The 13,492-nt window shown below is 37.3% G+C and overlaps 1 pseudogene; it reads right to left on the minus strand.

Annotated features, from left to right (window-relative positions):
• Positions 1-1,234: 1,234 nt before the first annotated feature.
• LOC133752673 (cyclin-G1-like) overlaps positions 1,235-13,492 on the minus strand; it is a 49,968-nt pseudogene continuing 37,710 nt past the window's right edge.

A 13,492-nucleotide genomic window follows, 5' to 3' on the forward strand; every position in this document is an offset into this window, starting at 1 on the left:
ATTTAAACTGCCTAAAACACTAACCTTTGTTATACCTTAAAAGTGCATATGTGAAATGTTACTTTGCTGAAAACCTCATAATGTAAAACATTTAAATTACGTAGGTTAGCATTTTCCATACTACCTAAATATATCAATCAAATATAGAACGTTAAATCAATGTTAAGAAATGAATATTCACAGTTTCCTTTCCCAAGCTTGTGATTAGTGCCTCACATTTATGCTTTTAACTTTGATTTGAGTGCTTCACAGATGAATTCATATCTAAACATAATTCCACTATAACATAATACTAATTAGGCAGTTTTCCCAAGCCTGAGAACATCATGCTCATCTAGTTGTAAAGTTTTAAGGCTTGAAATTGAAACTCATGAAAACACCATGGAATCCACAGCTCAGGCTTGTGGAGAAGGGGTTCAGAGCTTTTGTTGTGCTGTAATAATCCTCTTTAAATAAACAACAACAACAAAAAAAAACAACTTATCAGACACCAGTGAAATAATTACTATCAAAAGTGAACTAGCTGTTTAGGTTAAGTTTCATAATGACAGATAAGTTCAATATTAATTTAATTTTGAATGGAAAAAGATAAACCATTACTACTAGTTAAGAAATTTAAATGTCAAGACTGGATACACAGTGACCCCAAGTTTACATTTTATGCATGTAACTACGTTCCCAGAATTCCAAATATTATAGTAATTACAGTGTTGGCACTCTTGCAGTTTCCAGACACCCAATGTCAAGACTCATCAGCTATATCTTGCTTTTTCTTTAAATACACTATCCAAGTTCATATTGATTTTGCTTATAAGCTAACATTCTCAAATTAGTCTACATATGACCCAAAAGTTTGGTCTTACTCTCCTACTCAGCTAGTATATCTTTAAATGAGCCAGAGCTTGGGTCTACATAGAACAAAATGATGTGCTATAAGAAAATACCATTTTACGGCTGCTTTAAAAACTCAGGTTGTTGAGGAAGACACTTTTTATCTGTTGATTAATGAAATGACTAACATACATATCAGAGGTTGAATAATTCCTTACCCTTAGGGTACTATATATAGTATATGTCTTCAAATATTATCTTACCAGATCAGTGAATTGCTATTGTAACTCCATTTTGTTTACTTTGAAGATAATTGATATTTTAACTCTACAATTTTAAAAGAAAATTATAGTACTGGATAATTTCCTCTATATGAAGAATAACAATGATCCAAATTTACGAATTAAGGAACCATTTCAGGAATTGTTGGAAGGTGAGTTATTCTCCAGTATCTATGGCTCAACTGCTGTGCAGTATGCCCAAACACAATCCATTTCAACTTCTATTTGGTTTCGAACACTTGTTTGATGAATATTCAGTTAAGCACTTCGATACAAGCTCTTGCCAGAAGGTCAAATCTCTGCCATTTGTCTCGGAATGTTTTTGAAGACCTCCTATTCTTTCTGTTAACTCTATATGCTTTGCTTTAAAGAAATATGATCCTGCAGTGACATGGCTGAGCTTCCAGTCTTTCAAAAAGTAAGGCTATTTCTGCTTTCAAACGGCAAGTTCTCTTCAATGAGTGGGTAATAGATTTGCAGAAACTGAAAGGCATTAGTAGCTTTGCCTGTCCAGCACACCTTCTCCAGTACAATCTTTTCCATTATCATCAAGTCTGAAACCATGAACCTATACTGACTTATCTGGATCAAGTCAGTTGACAGTCTGACATTCCTTTCCTCTTCTATTGATTTTACAGCCAAATAAAAACAACTCAGACACTGACACGTCCAAGGTGCTTGGGCTGTACCTTCATTTTACACAGGAATCTGTCCAGTAAATTCACAGCTCCAGAAAATGTCTCCCTGTGAAAGCCAAAAAACTGAATTAGACTAAGACGATCTTTTACTTGGAAGTCCCTTAGTCGTGCAGTCATTCTGAGACCATTATGGTGTGCAGACTTAATTAGTCTCAAGCCAGAGACTTTTGGTTGACATCTAGACTCGTGTTCCAACAGTGTTCAGCTGGTGTAGCAGTTTCTGAGAGTCAGCTGTTGTCAGTACTTCTATCACCTTGATAGCAGCTGTGGCTTCCTAAGTGGTAACCTCCCTCCCTGGGCCTGCTTTCACCTCACCCCAGGAAATCAGATTCCAGAGGTCAATGAGACCAGGGGACTCACAAGGAGAGAAGAGAGGCCTGGGGAGGGGGAGCCTCCTGGGTGCAGGTCTGAGACACTGCCTTCCCAAGAGTCAGCTCGGAGCTGAAGGGAATACTTTAATATTAAATAGAAAGAATAATTGTTATGCATTCTTATGAATGTATGATGTGTGCTTTAGTTTCCCATAGGGAAGACATCAACAGGATGCTAAGTTATAAAGAAAAGGTGATTGGTGAACATAAGGGCAGAAGAAGAAAAGCTGTCAGGTTAAGAGAGTATGACACATTTATTTCCAATGGTGACAATAGACCTGCAGTATTTCTAAGAGTCCTATTTAGACTAAACTCTAGTCAATTAGAATACAGTAGTCCCGGCTTATCTACAGTTTTAATTTTGTGGTTTCAGTTACCCACAGACAACTGTAGTCCAAAAAATGTTAATGAGAAATTACAGAAATAAGCTATTCATAAGTTTAAAGTGCATTCCACTTTGAGTATTACGATTAAATCTCTGCCATCTGCTCTGTCTTGGCCCAGTTGGGAATCATCCATCTTTTTACTAAGATCTACTTTTGGACAGCCCTTGTCTCAACTATTGAGGAACAGTTTTTTGTGTGTGTGTTTTTGTTTTTTTCATACTATTTGTTGAACTCTGTACTTAATATAGGGTTAATCTTATGTGTATAAAGTGAGCTGAAATAGATCTTAGTAAAAAATAAGAATGGGAATTAAAGAGGAGGAAGTAGAGTGGGAGTGCAGGTGGGAGGAAGGATAGGGTGGAAAGAATCACTATGTTCCTAAAATTGTATTGGTGAAATGCACAAAGCCTGTATATCTTAAATAAATGTTTTCTTGGGCAAAAATTACATGTAAGGCAATTTACTTGGAGACATGAGTAATAATGTAGCCATATACAGTAAAAATGAGAGTTCCTGTTAATAATTAAAATTCTTGCAAAAACATTTTTTAAAGATTTATTTATTTTACTCAAAAGTCAGAGTTACACAGAGAGAGAAGGAGAGGCAGAGAAAGAGAGAGGGCTTCCATTTGCTGGTTCACTCCCCAGTTAGCTGCAATGGCCAGAGCTGTACTGATCTGAAGCCAGGAGCCATAGTTTCTTCTGGGTCTCCCACACTGGTGCAGGGGCCCAAGGGCTTCGGCCACCTTCTACTGCTTTCCCAAGCCATAGCAGAGAGCTGGATGGGAAGTGAAGCAGCCGGGACTCAAACCGGCAATCATATGGGATGCCGGCACTGCAGGCGGTGGCTTTACCCAATACGCCACAGCACTGGTTCAGTAAAAAAGATTTTATAAAGCAACAGGAAAAATGGGGAACTAAGGGATATAAACTGGGTTTTATAACTTGTTTAGTGAAAGTTCAATTAAAAAAAGATTAGTTATAATTAAGACTCAAGTCAGTTTTTTTTTTTTGTTTGTTTTGATAACCTAAGCTAAATTTGTGGTCATGGATTAGCATTTCCTCACAATGAATTACAAGTGATTGTTTTTTCCTTTTGCTCGACTCTATATATCTGAATATGTAACTTTTGTTAACCTGATTATTTCTGGGTAGTTGAACAGGAGTCAAAAGTGTTCTCTATTCATCATCTGTCATATCATTTTTCACTGATGTTGATGTAGCTGATTCGTTAACTATACAAGTGTTTCTCTTCATTTCTCTTCATTATGATTTCCTTAAAACAATTTCAGTAAACATGGTGGAACAGGTATCTCTTTGATACAAAGGTTTCATGTCTTCTGAATATATGTACAGGATTGGAATTGCTGACTTATATTGCAGTTCCATTTCTAGTTCTTTTTTTTTTTTAAAGAAATCTTAATACTGCTTTCCATAGTGGCCCTACTAATTTTTATCCCCACTAACTGTGTGAAAGAGTTCCCTTTCTCCACATTCTTGTCTGTGTTTGTTACTTTCTTTTTGATAATAAACATTCTGACAGGGATGAACTGATAGCTCATTGAGGTTTTTATTTTCATTTCCTGGATGTCTATCGATATTGAGCATTTAAAATATATTTGTTGACAAATTTATTTCTTCTTTTGAGAACCATCTATTGAGGTTCTCATAGACCTCTGGAATAGTCTTTTACCTAGTTCTTAACTGCATTACTTGTTTTGTGTTGTGCAACTTTTTCACTACCTGATATATTCTGTGTATTAATCCTTTGTCATATAAGTAGCTTACAAATATTGTCTCCCATTGTGTCAGATGTCTCTTCACTGTGCTGATTGTTTTGTTTGCTGTGCAGAAGCTTGCAACCATGTTTACTGCAGCAATATTCACAATAACCAAGATACAGAATCAACCAAGGTGTCCCTCATCAGATGAATGGATACAGAAAATGTGGTAGACATACATAAGGCAATATTATTCAGTCATACAAACAATAAAATCCTGTAATTTGCAGCAAAATGGATGAAACTGGAGCATGTTAAGGGAAATAAGCCAGACTCAGGAAGACAAATACAACATTGCTTTCCCATATGCGGAAAATGAAAACAAATGAAAAAAACTCAGTCTTATGATGGGATAGTGATTAGTAGAGGCTTAGAGGGATGGGGAGATAAAGTGAATTTAGATTTTGATAAAGGGTACCAAATCAGAGTTAAATTGAAGGAATAAGTTCCCAGTGTTACTCACAATAGTGGAGAACCCATAGTTCATAATGATCTAGTTTGTACTGTATGAAGATATAGAAGAGAGAAACTCTAAGTCTCCTATCAGAAAAGAATGTCAAAGAGGGCAAGGTGCTGATTGGCCTTTTCTGATCTGTACACACTGTATAAATGTATTGACATATCATACTGTAGCCCAGAAATATGTATGATTATTATAAATAAAAAGTTAGAATAAAAGGAAAATCAATTTTAACCCTTTATTTTAGAACAATCTTTTTCAGGGGTGTAGAGCAGCAACAGTTTAGATGTTTTAGAAAACTTGTTTCTCAGTGTGGGTTTAGCATGGCAGTTTAAGACACTGGTTAGCATGCCCACATTCCATATTGGAGTTCTTGGGTTTGCTTCCAGGCTGCACTATCAATTCAAGATTCCTGCTAATACATACCCTAGAAGAGAGTAACTGCTGGCTCAAAGAGTTGGGTGCCTGCCACCCACATGGAAGACCCTGACTGAGTTCTTTCTCCTCCTTTTCCAGCTCCAGCGATTACCAGTATTTAGGGAGTGAAAGAAAAGATAGGATATTCTCTCTATATATCCCCTCTTCTCTTCTCTCTCTTTGTCTCTATCCATCTCATGTTCAAATATTACTACTATTACTATTAATAATAATAATAATAATAATAAAGAAACTTGTTTCTAACTCCAAGTTTCTAATCAAACTACCAGGGTTAGCTTGAGGGACTACTAGATCAGTTGTAAATATCAAGCTAGATAGATAGCTAGACACTTAGGATAAAAATATCACGTATAACTTGGAAGACACAATAACATAATTATGACTAATCAGAATTTTCCTTTTCTTAAAAATAAATTTTTAAAAAAAGGTAGGAAAACAGGGGCGGAGCCAAGATGGCGGATAGTGAGGATGTGCGACGTAGTTTGGGAAAATAAAGTTTCATAAAAGTGGAATTACTGGAGTATTTTCCAGGAAGTCTTTGCCTGTGCCTATATCTTGCAGGGTTTCTCCAATGCTCTCTAATAATTTGATGGTTTCAGTTCGTAGATTTAAGTTTTTAATCCATGTTGAGTGAATTTTTGTGTAAGGTGATAGGTATGGGTCTTGCTTCAAGCTTCTGCATGTGGAAATCCAATTTTCCCAGCACCATTTATTGAATAGACTGTCCTTATTCCAGGGATTAGATTTGGATCTTTGGTCAAATATAAGTTGGCTGTAGATGTTTGGATTGATTTCTGGTGTTTCTATTCTGTTCCATTGGTCTATCCATCTGTTTCTGTACCAGTACCATGCTGTTTTGATAACAACTGCCCTGTAGTATGTCCTAAAATCAGGTATTGTGATGCCTCCGGCTTTGTTTTTGTTGTACAGGATTGCTTTGGCTATTCGAGGTCTTCTGTGTCTCCATATGAATTTCAGCATCATTTTTTCTATATCTGAGAAGAAGGTCTTCGGGATCTTGATGGGTATTGCATTGAATGTATAAATTGCTTTTGGGAGAATAGACATTTTGATGATATTGATTCTTCCAAGCCATGAGCATGGAAGATTTCTCCATTTTTTGGTATCCTCTTCTATTTCTTTCTGTAAGGTTTTGTAGTTTTCATCGTAGAGATCTTTAACGTCCTTGGTTAAGTTTATTCCAAGGTATTTGATTGTTTTTGTGGCTATTGTGAATGGGATTGATTTTAGAAGTTCTTCCTCAGCCGTGGCATTGCCTGTGTATACAAAGGCTGTTGATTTTTGTGCATTGATTTTATATCCTGCTACTTTGCCAAACTCTTCGATGAGTTCCAGCAGTCTCTTAGTAGAGTTCTTTGGGTCCCCTAAATAAAGAATCATATCATCTGCAAAGAGGGATAGTTTGAGTTCGTCCTTCCCAATTTGTATCCCTTTAATTTCTTTTTCTTGCCTAATAGCTCTGGCCAAAACTTCCAGAACTATATTGAATAGCAGTGGTGAGAGAGGGCATCCCTGTCTGGTACCAGATTTCAGTGGAAATGCTTCCAACTTTTCCCCATTCAATAGGATGTTGGCCGTGGGTTTTTCATATATTGCTTTGATTGTATTAAGGAATGTTCCTTCCATACCCAGTTTGCTTAGAGTTTTCATCATGAAAGGGTGTTGTATTTTATCAAATGCTTTCTCTGCGTCTATTGAGAGAATCATATGGTTTTTCTTCTGCAGTCTGTTAATGTAGTGTATTACGTTGATTGTTTTGCGAATGTTGAACCATCCCTGCATACCGGGGATGAATCCCACTTGGTCTGGGTGGATGATCTTTCTGATGTGTTGTTGCATTCTATTGGCCAGAATTTTATTGAGTATTTTTGCATCTATGTTCATCAGGGATATTGGTCTGTAATTTTCTTTCAATGTTGCATCTCTTTCTGGCTTAGGAATTAAGGTGATGGTGGCTTCATAGAAGGAATTTGGGAGGATTCCCTCTTTTTCGATTGCTCTGAATAGTTTGAGAAGAATTGGAGTTAGTTCTTCTCTAAATATCTGGTAGAACTCAGCAGTGAATCCATCTGGCCCTGGGCTTTTCTTTGTTGGGAGGGCCTTTATTACTGTTTCAATTTCTGTGTCAGTTATTGGTCTGTTTAGGTTTTCTATGTCTTCCTGGCTCAATTTAGGGAGGTTGTATGTGTCCAAGAATCTGTCCATTTCTGATAGATTTCCCTGTTTGCTGGCATACAAGTCCTTGTAGTAATTTCTGATGATTCTTTTTATTTCTGTGGCGTCTGTTGTTACATTTCCCATTTCATCTCTGATCCTATTGATTTGGGTCTTTTCTCTTCTTTTTTTAGTTAGTTGGGCCAATGGTGTGTCAATTTTGTTTATTTTTTCAAAAAACCAGCTCCTCGTTTGGCTGATTTTTTGTAATGTTTTTTTGGATTCAATCCTGTTGATTTCTTCTCTGATTTTAATTATTTCTCTTCTCCTACTGGGTTTGGGTTTGGCTTGCTGCAGATTTTCTAGATCCTTGAGATGACTTGAAAGCTCATCTATTTGGTGCCTTTCCAATTTCTTGATGTAGGCTCCTATTGATATAAACTTTCCTCTTAACACTGCTTTTGTTGTATCCCATAGGTTTTGGTATGTTGTGGTGTTATCCTCATTTACTTCCAGAAAATTTTTGATTTCTCTTTTAATTTCTTCTATGACCCATTGTTCATTCAGGAGCATGTTGTTCAATCTCCATGTGTTTGCACATGCTCTAGGGATTCCTGAGTTGCCAATTTCCAATTTCATTCCTTTGTGGTCTGAGAAGCTGCATGGTATGATTCTAATTCTTTTGAATTTGCTGAGACTTGCTTTATGGCCTAGTATGTGGTCAATCCTAGAGAGGGTTCCATGTACTGCTGAGAAGAATGTAAAGTCCTTAGATGTAGGATGAAATGTTCTGTAGATATCTGTTAGATCCATTTGGGCTATAGTGTCATTTAAATCTACTGTCTCCTTGTTGATCTTCTGTCCTGTTGATCTGTCTATCTCTGAGAGTGGAGTATTGAAGTCCCCCAGTACTATTGTATTGGGGTCTAAGTCTCCCTTTAAGTCCCTTAACAAGTCTTTTAAATAAGCTGGTGCCCTGTAATTAGGTGCATATACATTGATAATCGTTATATCTTCCTGTTGAATGGTTCCCTTAATCATTATATAGTGCCCCTCTTTGTCTCTCCTAACAGTTTTTGTGGTAAAGTTTATGTTGTCTGATATTAAGATGGCTACGCCCGCTCTCTTTTCATTTCTGTTGGCGTGGTATATCTTTTTCCAGCCTTTCACTCTCAGCTTGTATGGATCATTGTTGGATAGATGGGTTTCTTGTAAGCAGCAAAAAGATGGGTTTTGTTCCTTAACCCAATCAGCCAATCGGTGTCTTTTAACTGGACAGTTCAAGCCATTGACATTCAATGTGACTATTGAGAAGGAGTAACTTTGCCCTGCCATTTGCCAAAGATATTTTCTAATATCTGGTTTGAGATTCCTGTGATCTTTTGCTGTGAGTTTTCCTTCCTTTACCTTCTTTCATATTGGTGACCGTTTTTCTGTGTTTCTGTATGTAACACATCTTTAAGCATCTTTTGCAGGGCTGGACGAGTGGCGACAAATTCTTTCAATTTCTGTTTGCTGTGAAAGGTCTTAATTTCACCTTCATTCACAAATGAGAGCTTTGCAGGATATAATATTCTGGGCTGGCAGTTTTTCTCTCTTAGTACCTGGGCTATATCTCGCCATTCTCTCCTGGCTTGTAGGGTTTCTGATGAGAAATCAGCTGTAAGTCTAATTGGAGATCCTCTGAGAGTAATCTGGCGTTTCTCTCTTGCACATTTTAGGATCTTTTCTTTGTGTTTCACTGTGGTGAGTTTGATTACGACGTGTCGTGGTGAGGATCTCTTTTGATCATGTTTATTAGGGGTTCTCTGAGCTTCCTGTACTAGGATGTCTCTGTCCTTCTCCAAACTTGGGAAATTTTCTGCTAGTATCTCACTAAAAAGGCCTTCTAATCCTTTCTCCCTTTCCATGCCTTCAGGAACTCCTAGAACCCGAATGTTGGGTTTTTTAATAGTATCCTGTAGATTCCTGACAGTATTTTTTAGATTTCTGATTTCTTCTTCTTTTCTTTGATTTGACTGTTTCCTTTCCTGTTCTCTGTCTTCTAATTCCGATATTCTCTCTTCTGCTTCACCCATTCTGTTTTTAAGGCTCTGTAATGTGTTTGCCATTTGATCTATTGAGTTCTTCATTTCATTGTGTTTTTTTGTCATTATCGCAAATTCCTGTTCCACTAGTTTTTTCATTTCATTTTGATTCCTCCTTAATATTTCATTTTCACGGGAGAGATTTTCTATCTTGTCCATTAAGGATTTCTGTAGTTCAAGAATTTGTTTTTGAGAACTTCTTAATGTTCTTATCACTTTTTTGGAATCTGCTTCCTCTATATCTTCATCTTCATAATCCTGCATTGGCGTGTCTTGTTCACTTGGGGGCGTCATAGTGCCTTCATTGTTTTTGGTACCTCCACTTCTATGTTTCTTGCTTGGCATGTTAGAGATAATTTGTGGTGTTTTTGTTTTTGTTTTTTTCTCTCGTTATACTATGCCTCTAAGTTTAATAAAAGTTTAATAAAAAAAAAAGTGGAATTACTGTAGCCTCAGGAAAAGATTCAAGAAAAAAACTGCAGAGGAAACGCTTCCAGATCTAGTGAATGTGACACAGAGAACCTACAGGGAGACCACCGCGTGGAAACCCAACCACGGGAGCCGAGCCTCAGAATCTTGCCAGCACGGGAACGGAGCTGGAGGTAAGACAAAAGCCTCAGAAACCTGAGACATTGGGGGGGAAAAGCAGAGGCGTCTCTATTCACTCACCAAGCAAAACAAAAAGCAGGAGCCATTTTACATATGTAAAGCGCTGCCAAGGAGGTCACAAACTCAGTAACTTGAAACTTGAGAACAAATTGAGGGCTGCATAAACTCTTTGTGTGGTCCCAGGGGTAGATCAAACGAATACTCACAGAGGCCAGATTTCAACTACACTCAATTCCACTCACCTGTACTGAATAACTTCCCAACTGAGTCAAAAAAAAAAAAGAGAGAGAGAGAGAGCAATCCAGCAAGGAGCAAGGGAGAGAACAATCTGGGTGAGTCGCTTTTTGCACAGCCTTAAACCCGAAGAATCAAGCAGAGCTCTCTGGACACACCCATCACAGCCTCTAAGGATCCATCAAAGCAGACAGCCCACTTAGAGGCATAGTATAACGAGAAAAAAAAAACCACAGCCAAAAAAAAAAAAAACAAAAAAACATAAATTACCTCCAACATGCCAAACAACAAACATAGAAACCGAGGTAACAAGAGCAAGGAAGACACTATGATGCCCCCAAATGAACAAGACATCCCAATCCAAGATTATGAAGATGAAAAGATAGAGGAAATGCAAGAAACAGATCACAAAAAATTGATAAGAACATTAAGAAGTTCTCAAAAACAAATTCTTGAACTACAGAAATCCTTAATGGACAAGATAGAAAATCTCTCTCGTGAAAATGAAATATTAAGGAGGAATCAAAATGAAATGAAACAACTAGTAGAACAGGAAATTGTGATAGTGACAAAAAACCACAATGAAATGAAGAACTCAATAGATCAAATGACAAACACATTACAGAGCCTTAAAAACAGAATGGGCGAAGCAGAAGAGAGAATATCGGAATTAGAAGACAGAGAACAGGAAAGGAAACAGTCAAATCAAAGAAAAGAAGAAGAAATCAGAAATCTAAAAAATACTGTCAGGAATCTACAGGATACTATTAAAAAACCCAACATTCGGGTTCTAGGAGTTCCTGAAGGCATGGAGAGGGAGAAAGGATTAGAAGGCCTTTTTAGTGAGATACTAGCAGAAAATTTCCTGGGTCTGGAGAAGGACAGAGACATCCTAGTACAAGAAGCTCATAGAACCCCTAATAAACATGATCAAAAGAGATCCTCACCACGACACGTCGTAATAAAACTCACCACAGTGAAACACAAAGAAATGATCCTAAAATGTGCAAGAGAGAAATGCCAGATTACTCTCAGAGGATCTCCAATTAGACTCACAGCTGACTTCTCATCAGAAACCCTACAAGCTAGGAGAGAATGGCAAGATATAGCCCAGGTACTAAGAGAGAAAAACTGCCAGCCCAGAATATTATATCCTACAAAGCTCTCATTTGTGAATGAAGGTGAAATAAAGACCTTACACAGCAAACAGAAATTGAAAGAATTTGTCGCCACTCGTCCAGCCCTGCAAAAGATGTTTAAAGATGTGTTACATACAGAAACACAGAAACACGGTCACCAATATGAAAGAAGATAAAGGAAGGAAACCTCACAGCAAAAGATCACAGGAGTTTCAAACCATATGTTAGAAAAAATCTTTGGCAAATGACAGGGCAAATTTACTCCTTCTCAATAGTCACATTGAATGATAATGGCTTGAACTGTCCAGTTAAAAGACACCGATTGGCTGATTGGGTTAAGGAACAAAACCCATCTTTTTGCTGCTTACAAGAAACTCATCTTTCCAACAATGATGCATACAGACTGAAAGTGAAAGGCTGGAAAAATATATACCATGCCAACAGAAATGAAAAAAGAGCGGGCGTAGCCATCTTAATATCGGACAACATAAACTTTACCACAAAAACTGTTAGGAGAGACAAAGAGGGGCACTATTTAATGATTAAGGGATCCATTCAACAGGAAGATATAACAATTATCAATGTACATGCACCTAATTACAGGGCACCAGCTTATTTAAAAGACTTGTTAAGGGACTTAAAGGGAGACTTAGACATCAATACAATAGTACTGGGGGACTTCAATACTCCACTCTCAGAGATAGACAGATTACCAGGACAGAAGATCAACAAGGAGACAGTAGATTTAAATGACACTATAGCCCAAATGGATCTAACAGATATCTACAGAACATTTCATCCTACATCTAAGGACTTTACATTCTTCTCAGCAGTACATGGAACCCTCTCTAGGATTGACCACATACTAGGCCATAAAGCAAGTCTCAGCAAATTCAAAAGAATTAGAATCATACCATGCAGCTTCTCAGACCACAAAGGAATGAAATTGGAAATTAGCAACTCAGGAATCCCTAGAGCATGTGCAAACACATGGAGATTGAACAACATGCTCCTGAATGAACAATGGGTCATAGAAGAAATTAAAAGAGAAATCAAAATTTTTCTTGAAGTAAATGAGGATAAAAGCACAACATACCAAAACCTATGGGATACAACAAAAGCAGTGTTAAGAGGAAAGTTTATATCAATAGGTGCCTACATCAAGAAATTGGAAAGGCACCAAATAGATGAGCTTTCAAGTCATCTCATGGATCTAAAAATCTGCAGCAAACCAAACCCAAACCCAGTAGGAGAAGAGAAATAATTAAAATCAGAGAAGAAATCAACAGGATTGAATCCAAAAAAAAAACATTAGAAAAAATCAGCCAAACAAGGAGCTGTTTTTTTGAAAAAATAAACAAAATTGACACCCCATTGGCCCAACTCACTAAAAACATAAGAGAAAGACCCAAATCAATAGGATCAGAGATGAAAATGGAAACGTAACAACAGACACCACAGAAATAAAAAGAATCATCAGAAATTACTACAAGGACTTGTATGCCAGCAAACAGGGAAATCTATCAGAAATGGACAGATTCTTGGACACATACAACCTCCCTAAATTGAGCCAGGAAGACATAGAAAACCTAAACAGACCAATAACTGACACAGAAATTGAAACAGTAATAAAGGCCCTCCTCAACAAAGAAAAGCCCAGGACCAGATGGATTCACTGCTGAGTTCTACCAGACATTTAGAGAAGAACTAACTCCAATTCTTCTCAAACTATTCAAAACAATCGAAAAAGAGGGAATCCTCCCAAATTCTTTCTATGAATCCAGCATCACCTTAATTCCTAAGCCGGAAAAAGATGCAGCATTGAAAGAGAATTACAGACCCATATCCCTGATGAACATAGATGCAAAAATACTCAATAAAATTCTGGCCAATAGAATGCAACAACACATCAGAAAGATCATCCACCCAGACCAAGTGGGATTTATCCCTGGTATGCAGGGATGGTTCAACGTTCGCAAAACAATCAACGTAATACACTACAT

Source organism: Lepus europaeus, chromosome X (genome assembly GCF_033115175.1).
Source record: "Lepus europaeus isolate LE1 chromosome X, mLepTim1.pri, whole genome shotgun sequence".
In the NCBI taxonomy this organism is placed as follows: Eukaryota; Metazoa; Chordata; class Mammalia; order Lagomorpha; family Leporidae; genus Lepus; species Lepus europaeus.